Source organism: Hetaerina americana, unplaced genomic scaffold, assembly GCF_022747635.1.
Source record: "Hetaerina americana unplaced genomic scaffold, ioHetAmer1.1.p SCAF_3, whole genome shotgun sequence".
NCBI classification, from domain to species: domain Eukaryota; kingdom Metazoa; phylum Arthropoda; class Insecta; order Odonata; family Calopterygidae; genus Hetaerina; species Hetaerina americana.
Genome location: NW_027286874.1, coordinates 75,507,378 through 75,522,201, shown reverse-complemented (window position 1 = coordinate 75,522,201; position 14,824 = coordinate 75,507,378).

Here is a 14,824-nt window from a genome sequence, read left to right as displayed (position 1 = left end):
CATCACCCCATATCTTCCTCTACCGGTTGCTCCTACCAACCAATTTAAACATCCGCGATAAAATAAACGCCATATGTAAATTCTAATGATCCTCTTCCTCACACTAACCGAGTTCATAGACCCTACGCCACGTGTCAGTCGGTTTTTCTGGGGGGCAAAAGAGACCCTGAATGTTTTTGGTGACCATGGAATCATGGTATCGACGTTTTAAAAGCTATCACCATCAGGAAGATGATGCAGAAAAGGAAGAAAAAAAGTATAAATCGTCTCGTGTATGTGTGTGGTCATAAAAAAAATTAGCAGACCTTAGAACTTGAACACACCTAGTGTGTATACTATTATTAGCCTTTAACGTTAGGAATAGTTTCTTCTGAAAAGAATTCGCCTTTGCAGTTCTACTTTCCATGCAATATCCCCTTCCTTGCTTCTATTATCACCAAGTGACCTTAATGCTTGAATTCACAATCGTAACAATATCAAGACATCGCACCACACAATGAGAATGATATGAAGACCTTGTTGTCAGCTTATATTCGTTTCACGAATATTTTTCCCCGCCGCCCGCAACACATAATTAATGGGACTGTCAGTCACCCCATCACCCTCTGCCACACACCCATTTCCAGTCCAGCCATGATGCACGACGTAGATTGAGAGATCCTATCGAGGGAGGGGCTATCGTCACCTAAGGCGAACCCCTCCTCCCCCCCTATCCCCCCATAATCCATGCGCCTACCCAGGTGTAGGTTTCCTATCTCATCTCGCTAACGCCATCCGCCTCCGTGTCACGCCATAGCTTCATTCACTAATTGCGAGCCAGAATCACGCATCCTAGGCAAGTCTTCGAACCGTGACCGCATAGTCAGCCGAAAGGCAAGCAAACTTCTTGCTGGCTCACTCGACCTTCGAAGACCTTTTGCCTGGGTGAGGAAAAGCCAGACAATCTCCTCTCAGCACCGAAAATAGTCATACACATTGACCTGAAGGAGATGCTCTCATTTCAATCACTTCTCATTATTTACTCCGAATTAAACCAATCAGGCAGATAAAGAGTCAAAGAAACAGCATGGATATGAGAGCGATGTCAACCCGGGAGCGACCAAGGGAAAAGTGCATACAATTACATGTATATATATATATACACACACACATATATATGCATATATATATATATATATATATATATATATATATATATATATATATAGATTATATATATAGATTATACACACATATGTATACAATTAATTCAATCGAAGGAGCGAGATGGCGTTAGGCAAAAAAAATTATAGAAAAACTGAAAAAAAAGACACGTATTCCGCAAATATTTTCGGTGGGGAGACTACCTTCCTCTGCGGAGAGAAGAAACTCCTTTCCGTAGAGGAAGGTGTTCTTCCCAGGTTGACCTGAAGAAGGCCTCAAAGAAAGCCGAGAGCTCAAGCAATCTAAAATGTGAGTATCCTTTTACGTGTCATATATTTCATTTTGTGTTCTATTGTGCGGTCCAAATGATATATATATATATTAATTATATATGTATATATATATAATTAATGTATATATATTATTATATACTATATACATACACATCTACAAGCACGTAGCTCCAAAAGTTAAGATCCCCGTATAAGAGAACTAATAGCTACTGTCCTGACGATATCAACAAAACTATAGCAGCATACATCCTTGTAAAATTTAATTTTTTGGTATTAGGTAAAATATTTGGATCCTTGTCTTAAGAATACAACGGTCTAAGTAAAAAATAACTGAGAAATAATGAGAAATCCAATAACTAGTCCACAGTCTCGTCGGCACCCGTTACGAGAGTTGCTATTTATACATTAAGCCTTGACAACACTAAGTGCTTTAGGCGCCATCTGACGTTTCAATCTAAAATGTTGAACCTTTTAACGCTAACTTCCTTCAGATCATTTTGTTCTTAGATCATAACTTGTGTTGTTTACAGTGACTCGAAAATGTTGTCTCAGCGAAAAAATGGAGTTGACTCGTGAACACTTTCGTGCGATGATTTTTTACGGCTATGTAGGTGGATTATCAAGACAGGAGTGCATCGATCGACGTACTTCCGCTTTTGGAGATGAAGCCCCATGCCACGGTGAAACGCTGGTATAACAAATTCCGTCATGGTCGCCGTTAGCTCAGCGACGAAAGTCATGACGGTCGTCCAAAATCAGCTGTTGTGCCAGAAAACATTGATACTGTGCGAGAACTAGTAAATGAAAATCGTCATGTGACTGATCGCGAGATTGAGGCATCCTTGGCGATTAGCACGGTGAGCATCAATAATATATAGCATGAACATTTAGCTGTGAAACAATTTGCTCGCGTTGAATCCCGCATGCTTTGACAAAAGCTGAAAAAGAGGCTCGTGGCAATTGGTGCAAAGAAATGCTCAAAAAATACAATTGTGGTGCATCAAAAGCCATGCATAACATCTACCCAGGTGGTGACGAATCTTGTATCTATGCATATGAGCCCGAAACAAAACAGCAATCCACTGTATGGGTCTTCCAAGAAAAGCCAAATCCGACAAAAGTGATTCGTGCACGAAGCACATTGAAGCAAATGATCGCTTGTTTCTTCGGAATAACTAGACATGTGGCAACCGCATCGTTAGGGCAACGTGAAACCGTGAAATCTGAATGGTACACGAGCATTTGTTTGCTAGAAGTGCTTGGTGAAATACGGAAAAAGAAGCGGCAACGAAGGATCATTCTTCATCATGACAATGCAAGCTCTCACAGATCGACTGAAACAACTACCTATTTGACTGGCTAACACGTCGAATTGATGGGTCATCCTCCGTACAGCCCTGATTTAGTACCAAATAACTTCTTTTTATTCCCGTTTATCAAGAAAAATAGTGCGTGGCCAAAGTTTTTTCGGCTCCTGAAGAAGCCGTTGATGCATTCAAAGACCATGTTTTGGATCTACAGGGTTCGTCCGGAAAATAAGTGTACTGACTCCTAGGCGGGCGCGCCGCTCCAGGCGCGCCCAGCACCGCTCTGACGGGCTGCGATTGGAGGGGGGTATGTTGGCAAGCGACGCTAAAAAAGGCAGTCGGCTCTGAGCTGTGGTGTAGTGAGGAGCTCTGTTAACGCGAACCTCCACGCTCGACCCACGTCACGGAACGCGATGCCGAAGTTTTTGGAGCAGCGTTATCCAATCAAATTTGCGGTAAATCTTGGGAAATCGTCTACCGAAACTGTCGGTATGATTAACCAGGCTTACGGGGAGTCAGCCATGTCCAGAAACATGATCTTTCGGTGGCACAAGATGTTCGTGGACGGCAGAGAAGAGGTCGACGACGAGTCTTCGAGAGGTTCCCGATTACGCCTTGGCGGGAGCGTTCCAGGAATGGGAACGCCGCTGGAACAAGTGTATCGACTCACAAGGGTCCTATTTTGAGGAATATTAGCTTAAGATATGTAAAAGTGTAATAAATTTTTTTCCTGAGCTCAGTACACTTATTTTCCGGACGAACCCTGTACCTTAATCGAAGTGGAAAAAGTGTTACGAAAATTGGTCCGAGCGCATGCAAAAGTGTATTGATTAACATGGAGAATACTTCGAAAACATTGAAATAATTTTCAACAATAAATTACTGTATTTTTATTATTAGGCTTAAAATATAATTAGTAACCCTCTTATGATTCCGAACATTCAGTCTTAACGATGTTTATTTTACAGCTGTGAAGCACAAGGTTATTTTTTGTCAGTGGATTAAGTCCGGAACAAGAATTTTCGTTGCTATACGAGTATTAGGAGCTCGTTTAGTAGGTACTAGGTCGCTATATTGGTACAGGGTTAATTTGTTAATGAGAAATGTACAGACAACAACATCGGAACAAAATAATGAATGAATAATCACGAGAAAATCGATCAGGGGATAGAACACAAAATTATGCTGAGGGAAAATTTAACATCAGCCAGACGGAACAATTTTTCAACATTGCTTCAAATGATAATGACAAAAACCCAAACGCAAAATCAACAAAAATGAATCAAAATGGCGTCAACAAAAATTCAGACGTGAATGGACCAAAACTTCTTTGGTGCTCCACAGATTACAACTATAACCAATTCCCTGAACGCACGGCATCAACTCACGACAACGTATGTATATCAACGTATACGTATCAACGTATGACATAATCAAACTGAGAAATAAGGCAGGCGAATCTGCTGCACAATTTTTAAGGCATAAAAAAAGTTTTCTCATAACTTTAAGAGTTACCTACGCCCATACGAGATGATCGGGGAGTCCAGAGGCCATAAATATCATGTTTCGGAGTGCTATGCAATTACGTCGCGAAATATCGCGAGTAGGCGAGAATAAGCAAGCACTGCGGAGTTTTTTAAACCTCTTTTTCCATGGTCTTTTGATTCCAACTGTACTTTTTGTTCTTCCTAGCAAAATTTTTTATTTGTCATAATACAACGTTAACGGACATGTCATGATCATCAAATTGAGATTCTTCAAGAAGCATGTCTATTATCTTCATTAGCCTGACTTGTTAAGGACGAGTACCTAATATTTGAAAATATTTCGAGGCACGTAGATAAATTCCTAAAATGTAAAAATAACATTACAATTGAGCCCAAGGAAAGTAGCGTCAAAAATTATTTTTGTTCCAAAAATATAAAGTATGACACGAATGCGTGCAGTCTTCAAACAGCGATCTGCGTGATTCTTTCTCCTTGTATTCTACTGATCTATTTCTTTCTGCATTAGGGTTTCAGGTAGCCTTAATCTTTCAATCGTCCTCCCGTGTTTGTGAACAAGGCACCCTAATCGTAAGGGACGACGCTACGTGCCCATCGGAATGAACGTTCAGCTATGTGACCTCTTGGCGCTTTTCCATGAGAGTAGGCTAATGCCGATGGAGAGTTTCTCTCCCTCACTTTCCTTACACGTGTGTCCATATTAGCCTTCGTACAAACCGTTGAGGATTTTGCGAACAATGAACATAATCTAACAATAGGACCAAACCGCGAATATGTACGCGAGATATACCAAGACGTTGAAACGGCATGAAACCATGCGGTGAAAGTGTTGAAAGTAAAAATCTCGAAAGGAATAATAAAAGAGTCGATTGGCACGACCTAATTGTCTCGGTGATGTAACAATATTTCTTTAAATTCTGTTTCATCGGAGGGATTTCGCAGGTTTGCTGTGGCGTAAAACAAAAGGAGTTGTTTTGTTTTTAGGACTATAGGAACCATTCATACACAATAAATAGCGATATAACTAATAAAATAAAATCCTGATTTTTTTTACTATGAAAAAGTACTGAACGCTTCTTCATAATAATTGCCAACGTGGTTATTTCTTGGGAGGAGGAGGATTAACATGATCGGAAACTTAACCACGATATCTTGGGTTGGAATCCCGCGTCTTTTTTATACATTTGGTACTTTTGAGTTTTGGGTTATTTTCCGCACGAATTGGTTCCTGGAGCCATCTGCCCTCGGATGTCTAAACATCTTTAAAAGCTCAATCATTACCCAACTGCTCTCTTAACTCCGAATGGACCATAAAATCAGAGTGTGATGAACTCAAATGCCATTTCTTAGAGAATGTGATAGTTTAATTGGCTCATAAACAAACTGTATTGAATGAAACAACTGAGGGAAAAACGATGCGAATGGGGATTAACGACAAGAAAACAAAAGTAATGAGAAGAAGGAAGGCTGAACTAAACATTAAAATAGGAAGGGAATGCACTCGAGCAGGCGGAGAAGTTAATGCATTTGGACAGTATTGGTTGAGAACTAGGGCCATAGTAGTAGAGACATTAGGAGAGGAATCATTCTAGCGAACTAATAATTCACAACAAGAAGAGATATAATAGCGGGTACAATGAGTAAAGTTTTGAAGAAAAGATTAGTGAATATGTTAACATGATGGGTAATATTTTATGGATGTGAGACCTGGTCCTTGAGGTTAGGCGAGGAAAGAAAGTTACTGAGTGAAATTCTAAAAAAAAACACGGAGGAAGTGGATGAAGGAATATTGAAAGGTATTGGGCTCGGTAGGATAGATGGGAGAACGTTTGGTATGCAGGGTAGAGGCAGGGAGAGCGTGGACTTTCTAAACAGAATGAAGGCAGGTAAAGTTGGAAGAAAGAAATAATTTGGGCAAAGAATAAGGAAGTTCTCGGAGTAAATATTCGTTACAGGTCGCCCAAAACCGAACTTAAAGTAGGTAGAATACCTATGAATGAACACAATGCCATATATTCCATCATAGCTGGGCGAAGTGGGCAGCTGCCCAGGGAGTTAACTTAAAGATGGGCCCGGCAGATACCGTCCAGCGTGCATAGGGTAAAAGATTACGGGAGACGCCGAAATGCATAATAATTTGTTCCATGTCTCCTCCACCAGAATAATCACCAAAAAGGATAGTATGATCGGTTAGTTTAGAGCTCACCTCATCCTTAACCATGCGGCGTATGAAATTCTCACATTAAGGTTGCCAGTTTCTTTCCCTGTGCCACCTGTTCTATCCCACAAAGATCCAACTTCCGAAACTCCCTAAAGACCACTTAGACTGGGCAAAGTAGAGAGTTTCATCGGGATTCAAACCCGAATGCTCAAAGTCAGTTTCTCAATCTTCTACTCGCCAAATATTGGCTGGATTAAAGACTTTTTGAATAGTCAAGTAGTCATGGATAGTGTTAGGTCTAATACAGTGGAAGTCACTTCAGGTGTTCGCCAGGGAATTGTTGTGGGGCCTCTTTTATTCCTACTTTAAGTTAACGACACTGAATCCGTAGTCAATAGTAAGATATAATTATTTGCCGACGATGCAGTGGTTTACAGATATACCCGTACTCCTTAGAATAAAGTAGCTTTAGGAGATGACCTTAATGCTATAGAACATTGGTTCGACACTTGGTAATTAGAATTAAACTTAAAAATATGTGCGTATTGATGAATTTTTGGAAAATTGGCATTTCCCTCCCGAACGCCTTGTGCATCGGGAACACCGAAATGGAATGTGTTGACTCGATGAAGTACTTGGGCGGTACCCTCTATCATGACCTCTCTTGGGTGAAACATGTGAGGAATACGTGGGAAAGCTAACAAAAAATTAGAATTTATTAGAAGGTTATTGGGGAAATGTGATGAAAATATAAAAGAGAATTGCTATCTGTCGCTGGTTAAAACTCATTTAGACTATGCTGCCACTTAATGGGATCCTCATGAAGTTGTTTTGATTTCCGAATTGGATCGCGTGCAGCGTAGAGGAGCTAGATTTGTAAAATGTCGTTAAAATAAACTGAACAGCAAACCCAAATTATTAGAAGAGCTAGGTTAGAAATGACTCATGGAGCTAAGACGTTTTGAATGTAAGAGAGGTCATGTTAATAAAATAGAGGGATTAAGTGTATAACAGATAGATTTAAGACATCATTTTTTCCGCTAACGATAAGGGATCAGAATACGTAACGTTGTCCGGGAGGGGAAAGTATTTTGGGTCAAAAATAGACTGGAGGATAATCACTCTCTGCCATGCTCCCTAGCGGTGGCCTGTAAGGTACTACTCGTATGTATTATAATCCTAACAGGACCGTTATAATACGCCGCCTCTTGTTCTTTATTTCCTAGGTAGGTAAATCAAGAAGAAGTTTGTCTACAGAGGGATTATGCCCTTACTCATCCGAGTCTTCCTCCCAGAGTCTCGAAATTACTTCTCACGTCACTCGACAATATGCGGAATTTGTTTCGCCAAAATCTCGTCATTTTCGAGACGAAACAATGTAGCTATCGCTTCCAATTGTCGCATCAACTCCAGACCCACGACAGAATCAAAAAATCGAATTATATCTTAATTATGAAGAGTTAATCAGGAAGATTTCTATTTGCTTTATGATATTGCGTCTTATTCCTACCTATACTGCTGCATCATGCGCCTTTTCGTGCACCGATAAAATGGGATTTAAACGCCAAATTGTGCGGGGGAGGAACCAACGGAAGACATTCTAATTCGCCCGCTGCAAGAACGGGCGGCGGACGAGACCTTGTCTCTCAAGCCGGAGGCGCAGCAGCCAACCAGAGGGCGTTTTTCCGGTCGGACGAACGAAAAGTCGGACCACTTTTTCCGCTCGTCCTATATAAAAACTCTCGCCTGTGCCTCCGTCATCTGCATTCCTCCTCAGAAAGGACGGAAAGGGAGGGACGACCCCGTCGCCATCTTAACTTCCGATCGCATTCGTGTGGCAAGACGTGCGACCGTCTTCGATCTATCCCCACCTCCGCTGACCTACCATTCGCCCCCCCTCCCAACGTATTCGAATTGTGCTCGAACCGAATCACCCTCCGCCACTCTCATTACCACCTCCTCCTCCCCAGCACGGGAGAAGAAATCCACTGAAACGACCTCAGAGATGATGTACAATACTTTTCAAAATATAGTAAGACCAGAATTTTTTTTTCTTCTGAGTTGAGCTCGTCCCATTGTATTCTTCAAAACGACCTGTTCACCTGTTCCATTTCAAGCCTTCTGAAATTCATATCGCTAGAGGACGCTTCTGTGCTTTAAACTGGACAGCCGGAAGTCGAGGAATGCCAGTTCGGACGCCGGTCCACTTGAATGATGGTTTCCAAGTGAAATTTCTCTAGAGGGAGGGAAGTGACTCTGCTCAGGATTACCGTGGCGGAGTTTCCCTCGGCTTCTTTGAATTCAAGAGTTGCGTTTTAAATGTCATTGGCCTAATTATTTTCAGCACTGTTTTCCCGGCCAGGAGATTGTTTATGGGACCAGTCAAAACGTTAAACTCTTCGTGGTCATTTCTGAGTCTGGAGAAACCCTACACCGGTCACCATAACAGCATGCATCACAACAAATCATTTTTCTTCTGATAACACTCAGTGCTTGAGGAGAGTTTTGAAGATTTAGCGGACAGACAAAGTGAAGAACGAGGAAGTATATAGAAGATCAGAAGGTAAAAGTGCCATATTGAGAAGTCTAGAAGGGAGATATCGCGACAGTAACTTTTGACGGAGTTATCCGTCGTAAATGTTTAATGCACATTAATGTGCATTAAAATGCAACAATTTCATAGAGTAAAAATCATTCGGCTTCACCGGGATTCGATCCCACATCCCTCGATGTCTAGTAGGACAAGTTTGATTGGACGCACCTTTAGGCACAACGGATTAGTAAGAAACATTAAATAAGAGAAAATTGATGGTAAGATCCAGTAAAAGAAGACCAAGAAACAAGTACGTAGGACAAATTAAGAAGGATGTGAAACAGATCAGCTATCAAGTAGGATTTTCAAAGGACCTAGCAGATAATTATTCAATTGTTTCAGGCTCAACTTTGTGAAAGTTAATGTCCATTAAATGAAGAATACAATGTATATTTCTACTGTTCTTTATTTACGTACAACTAGTTTCAACGCTTAGGCGTCAACAGCAGGTAAGGACGCCTATGCGTTGAAACTAGTTGTAATTATATAAAGAACAGTGGTAATATACATTTTGTTCTTTATTTGATGAACCAGCAGAAACTGTACAATGTCATTATCTCGTTAGGATTACATCGTTTTCAGTGGTAGATGTTTTAAGCTCTTGAAATTTTAACACATTGCGAAATTATTTAATTGTAATATTCCACAAGGATGTAATGAGTACAACGCGTTTCAATGCCAATGAATCATTGTTCCGAACTTAAAAACTTGCGCATAGTATGGGATGGGGAAGGAATCTTCCACTTGCAGTGTAAAAAATCGGAGTAGGATACAAAATAGTGAATGCCAAGCTTTAAAATAAGAATTAGATTATGATCAGAAGTATCTAAAGTAACTCCCGCATTTCATTTTGACACCAAAACACAGGACAGTTCAGGTGAAGGTAACTAAAACGTGGGGTTAGGTAACTTACTTTTAGTCACCGTTTCTAAATTACTAGTAAAACCAGTTACCGTTACTCGGCTACCGATGCTCTAGGTTAGCGTTACCTTAGTACCGATTTCAAATATTATTCAAATATTATCACTCTACTGGAGTAAAATGAAACCCGATGTTATCGAAAAGTGGCATATTTCCTCTCCATTTATGTGGCGCCGTGGTGGAGGCCAGAGTGGGCGTGTCGCGAGTGGATGGGGTGGTGGGAAAGGAGGCGTGGGGGAGGAGGGTTAAGAGGGGGTTTGGGTGTCAGGGGACGTGCACCGCCGACGGCGTCCCAGATTGCACAGCACTTGGGAGGGAAGAAAGGCCCCAAGGGGAGGGCCACGCTGCTTCCCACTCGCCCCACACTCCACGTCCTTCCTCGCGCCGTTCACGCCCTCGTCTCGGTCATCAAATCTTTCGGAATGCGCCGGGGAAATAGGTTGGCTCGCGCCGCGGTCGCCTAAAAAAAAATTCAAAAGCTTCTCTCGCCGCCCTTCAGCAAAAGTGATACGCCAACCCTCCGACGTCTCTGGTCAACTTCTCCTCCTTACACCACAACTGCCATTACCCTTCCTGCCCCACCTCTTTGTTTAAAACGCTCTCCTGGGTCTCATGCGGGAAGACCGTCTCACCACGAACCACCCTCGAGGTAGTGAAAGAAACAGCAAGGCGGCGACTTCATATCGGAGTGGTGATTATTATCATAATTGCGGTTCCGCTACAGAGTTACCAGTGGTTTAACAATTGCTGGTGGTAAGGTGAAGCCTCTTGGCGATCGTTCTGAGGAGACAAGACGAGAAAATAATTCCTTTTGAATCTCGAATTATTATTCTCTCTCAGACCCTCAATTTTTCTCCCTCATGACTCTTTAAATCTAAAATATTTCATGAAATATGCACTTTATATTAGGAAATGTTGTCCTACCGGTTTTAAGGCAGTATAAAGTATGCTTTTCATGAAAGATCCTCCTGCATAGCTATAATCGCAGTCATTAGAAGAGGCGACCGACAGCTAAGGGCGCCATTAGGGATAGGTGGGTATTTTGGCAGAGATAGGATAATGGAGGAAGGGTGGAGAGAAACTGGGCGTCGATATTAGTTAACCCTTGACGAAAGACGCCAAGGGGTCAAACAGTTTAACGTCCCATCCGACGGACAGCGTACTCGAACTGCTCTCTCCAAGTGCCACTCCATGTAGGGATCGGGATATGTGTTACCATATTGTTTTGTACTGTACCTCACACTGTCCCGTATACATGAATGTATTTATTGTACCTCCCCCTTCTTTGTGGGTGTTTTCCTGCGAGATGTTTTACGAGGGTCTTCATGTCTGAACTCCCTTGGTTTTTCCCACAAAATTACTTCTTGTGCTTATTTCTTTTATCATATATGCGACTTTAATATTTGTTTTTTCATCGATTTATATTTCCTCTTCTTATTATTGTTTTTATGTTTTTGACGAATGGTTAAATGGAAGAAGAGACCTTATGGTCTCAATTTCGCCCGAATAAAGACGTTTGTGTATCCATCTATCACAATCTTCAACATCCCATTCCTTATCAAAATACTCTGCATCCATCTTTCCTGCCTCCGTTGGATTCATCCTAACAAACCTCTCTCCTCCTCTCTCTCACTATATATGCCTAAAACTTCCTCGTTTTGTTTTCCTTTTCGTCTATTTTATCTTGCTCATCCTTCTTCACACCCACATATTAAAAGCCTCCAATCTACGCCAATCTTACTTCAACGGCAAAGTTTCCACACCGTAGAAAACAACCATCAGTATAAAAGTTTTCTCTAATATTTTCATAACATTTTATATCTCCTTTCATTTCATCATATTACGTCCCTGTCATAAATTGACTCCTCCTGTGAAAGCTTCTTTACATAAGGAACAATTTCTTCTTGTTATATCCCTACTACTGTAGCCATCTTGGTTCGGGACATTCCAAGAGGCAGTAACTGTTCGTATATCAACAATATTTGAGTAATATTTGATAATGTTCGGCATGGATATAATCCTTATGGTCATCATATGGACTTGTCGTTTCATTCTTCTATCGTACATCCAGGAGTTGCTTAAAATTAACTAAGTAATATCGTCATGATCGATATTAAAAATCATTTCGAAACTGTGTCGATTTATCGTTATATTTACACAGCCTCAGGCGAGAAAACGGTTATATGGGCGCCAGAGGGGCTGGATCAAGAATAAAATCAGTTAGGAAACAGATGAGGTCAGTTAGATTAGCAGATGGTCGATCTTTATTAAGGCAGCTAGCCAAGGGATTGAAATCATGGCTGAGTGCCTAACAGAATCAATGTGGCAGGTATGGGATGTGAATTAATCGAAATAAAAGGAAGTCGATGAGGTACTAAAGAGATAAAAAGGCTTAGATAAACATAAAATTGGGAAGATATCAACTGGGACAGGTCAAATAACTCACATATTTGAGAATTGTTTTACATTAGGGTGGGTAGAGCGATAGGGACATGTGGAGAAGAATTGCTTTAGATAAAGAACTGTGTACGTAGAGGCGGGAGTTGACGACAGGGACGGTGAGAAATAATGTCATGGAAACAAAAGACAATTGGAAACTTAGATACAGAGCGTGGTTTTATATGGCTCGGAAACTTGGTCGTTGAGGTAAGAGGATAAGTTAAGATTCGAGATGTGGGTGTGATAAAAAGAATGAAAAAAATTGAAATGGGCGGAAGGGATGACCAACTATGTAGTTCTAGGCTCTAGGTGGAGGAAGAAGGAAGGCTTTTGTGAGGAATTCGAAGAAGACAGGACAAGTGGATGTAGGTCAATGAGATGCTGAAGATACAGGAGAGACCGAGAGGGATGCTGAAGACGGCAATAGAGGGGAGGATTCTGGGAAATCGAGGTAGAAGGAATAAAATAATTGTCATTTTGGATGGAATTAAGGGAGGTAGAAAGTATGAAGAACTAAAGAATGCGTAATTGTAACATTATGGGTTGGTATGAAGTTTAAGGATTTGTTAGTTAGAGTTTAGGTGGACAGCAGCATCGTTGTGTTCCCGGGTTTTACACAAAGCATACCCTTTTTAAGTTAAGAACGGGAAACCATGGTCGGTTATAAAATTCAGCGTGGAAATATACCAATTGATTCAATTTCTCCAATATTAATTAAGTTGAAAAGTTGAACATTCAATTTTGAGGGTATACATTGGAGAAGTTGGAACACTTAAATTTTTGAAGGGAGTGCTTTGGACGAAAATGGACTAAGCATTAAGGAAGAGCCACAGAAAGATAGCTCATACCTGCGGTTGACAACATTAAAAGTTTGGAAAAACCTCAGGAAGTAATGCGTCTTTTCGAGGGACGCGTGAGAATGGGTTTCGGATAAGGATGGGGTTTCGCTTCTATTCCCCAAGACTGTTTAGTGCAAAACATGTGAAGGTGCAAACTAACATTGATGGAATGGTAGCCTAGGGGCTAGGACGCTCGGCTATTGGCCGGAGAGTCTCTGAAACACATCCAAGTGAATGCCTCCAGAATTTTCCTATTAAATCCAAGCTGTGCAATTTTCTGGATACCGCAGCCACCTGGGAAACCGCAGACGACTTCGATAAATTAATTTGCCTACCATACCTACCGTACCTACCCTGAATGCATGAATATCACGAGCTTAAGTAATGACAATTAGCACTATATCCTTACCGATCGAGGCGACCTTCAGGTTGAATACCTGAGGTTGATTTAAAGACTTAATTTCCAGCGCTCACGGAGTAAATTATCTTTAGAAAAAAAATTCAGGGAGAAAGTTCATTTTCATGCGAAGGTTGACAACGGGCAATTACGAACGCAGAGAGAAAATCATCGTTCCCCGGACGGGTTTATCATCTCCGGAGATCATATCTCCTGCGTGTTGTAAAATATGGTAATGCGTCGATTCTCCGAGTCCAAACACCGTCCGTCAACTAAGAGATGCGTCGGTATTAGTCCATTTCATTCAAGGTATTTCATTGTGATTTAAATGGATTTTGAAAGGTCCTCAACGGCTATTACCTACCAAGCATAACGTATCAGTTTATGTATCCTCCTCTGTCGGCATTACCGTGCATGAATATTTGCTCCGTAACTTTTAGCTGTAGTGACACTGACGCTTGCGATATCACACTATCTTGGGAGATTGCAGCAAGTAATCACTGTATGACGTGGTGACACTATTACTTTGGAGTGTGCGAAAAGTATTATTGTGTGTAAATGTGTTTGATCTGCTGGAAAAAAAAATATTTTCCTAAGTATTCCCTCGGTTCCGATAAATTCCGCATAATCTAATCTCCACTCCAATCAGACAAAGCACTCCGGAATGCATTGCAAAACATAATAGTCAAAAGTTAGGAGATGAAATTCGTTTAATAAATCCAAAAGTAGTGTAAACTCTGATACACGTTATGCTGCCGAAAGAAATACAAAACATTGTACGAAAATTTGTGTTTAAAATCTTTCAAACTGAATTATTATTAGAATTGAGTTCTGCTTTTTCAATTAAAGATAATGATTAATTAATATTAATAAGCCTTCGTGCATATGATTAACTTTAAATATTTTGTTTTTGGCTTTTCAAAAATTCCATGGGGTTCAAAACACCGGTATCATCAATCAGTTTAACACTTGTATTTTTCGATAAAATAAATTGTCAGTTAATTAAATGAAGAATACAATGTATCTTTCCACTGTTCTTTGAATTTGCAATTTTTCGAAAAAGTACCACCACAGACCACATCATCCCCTCCAACTCCCGCCATCACATATCGCATAAGCTTTCCACTTTTCATTTCCTACTAAACAGACTGTTGGCCGTTCCTCTTTCCAAAAGTAATTTCGTTAAAGAACTCAAAACGATTTAATAAAGGTTTAGCAATGAAAAA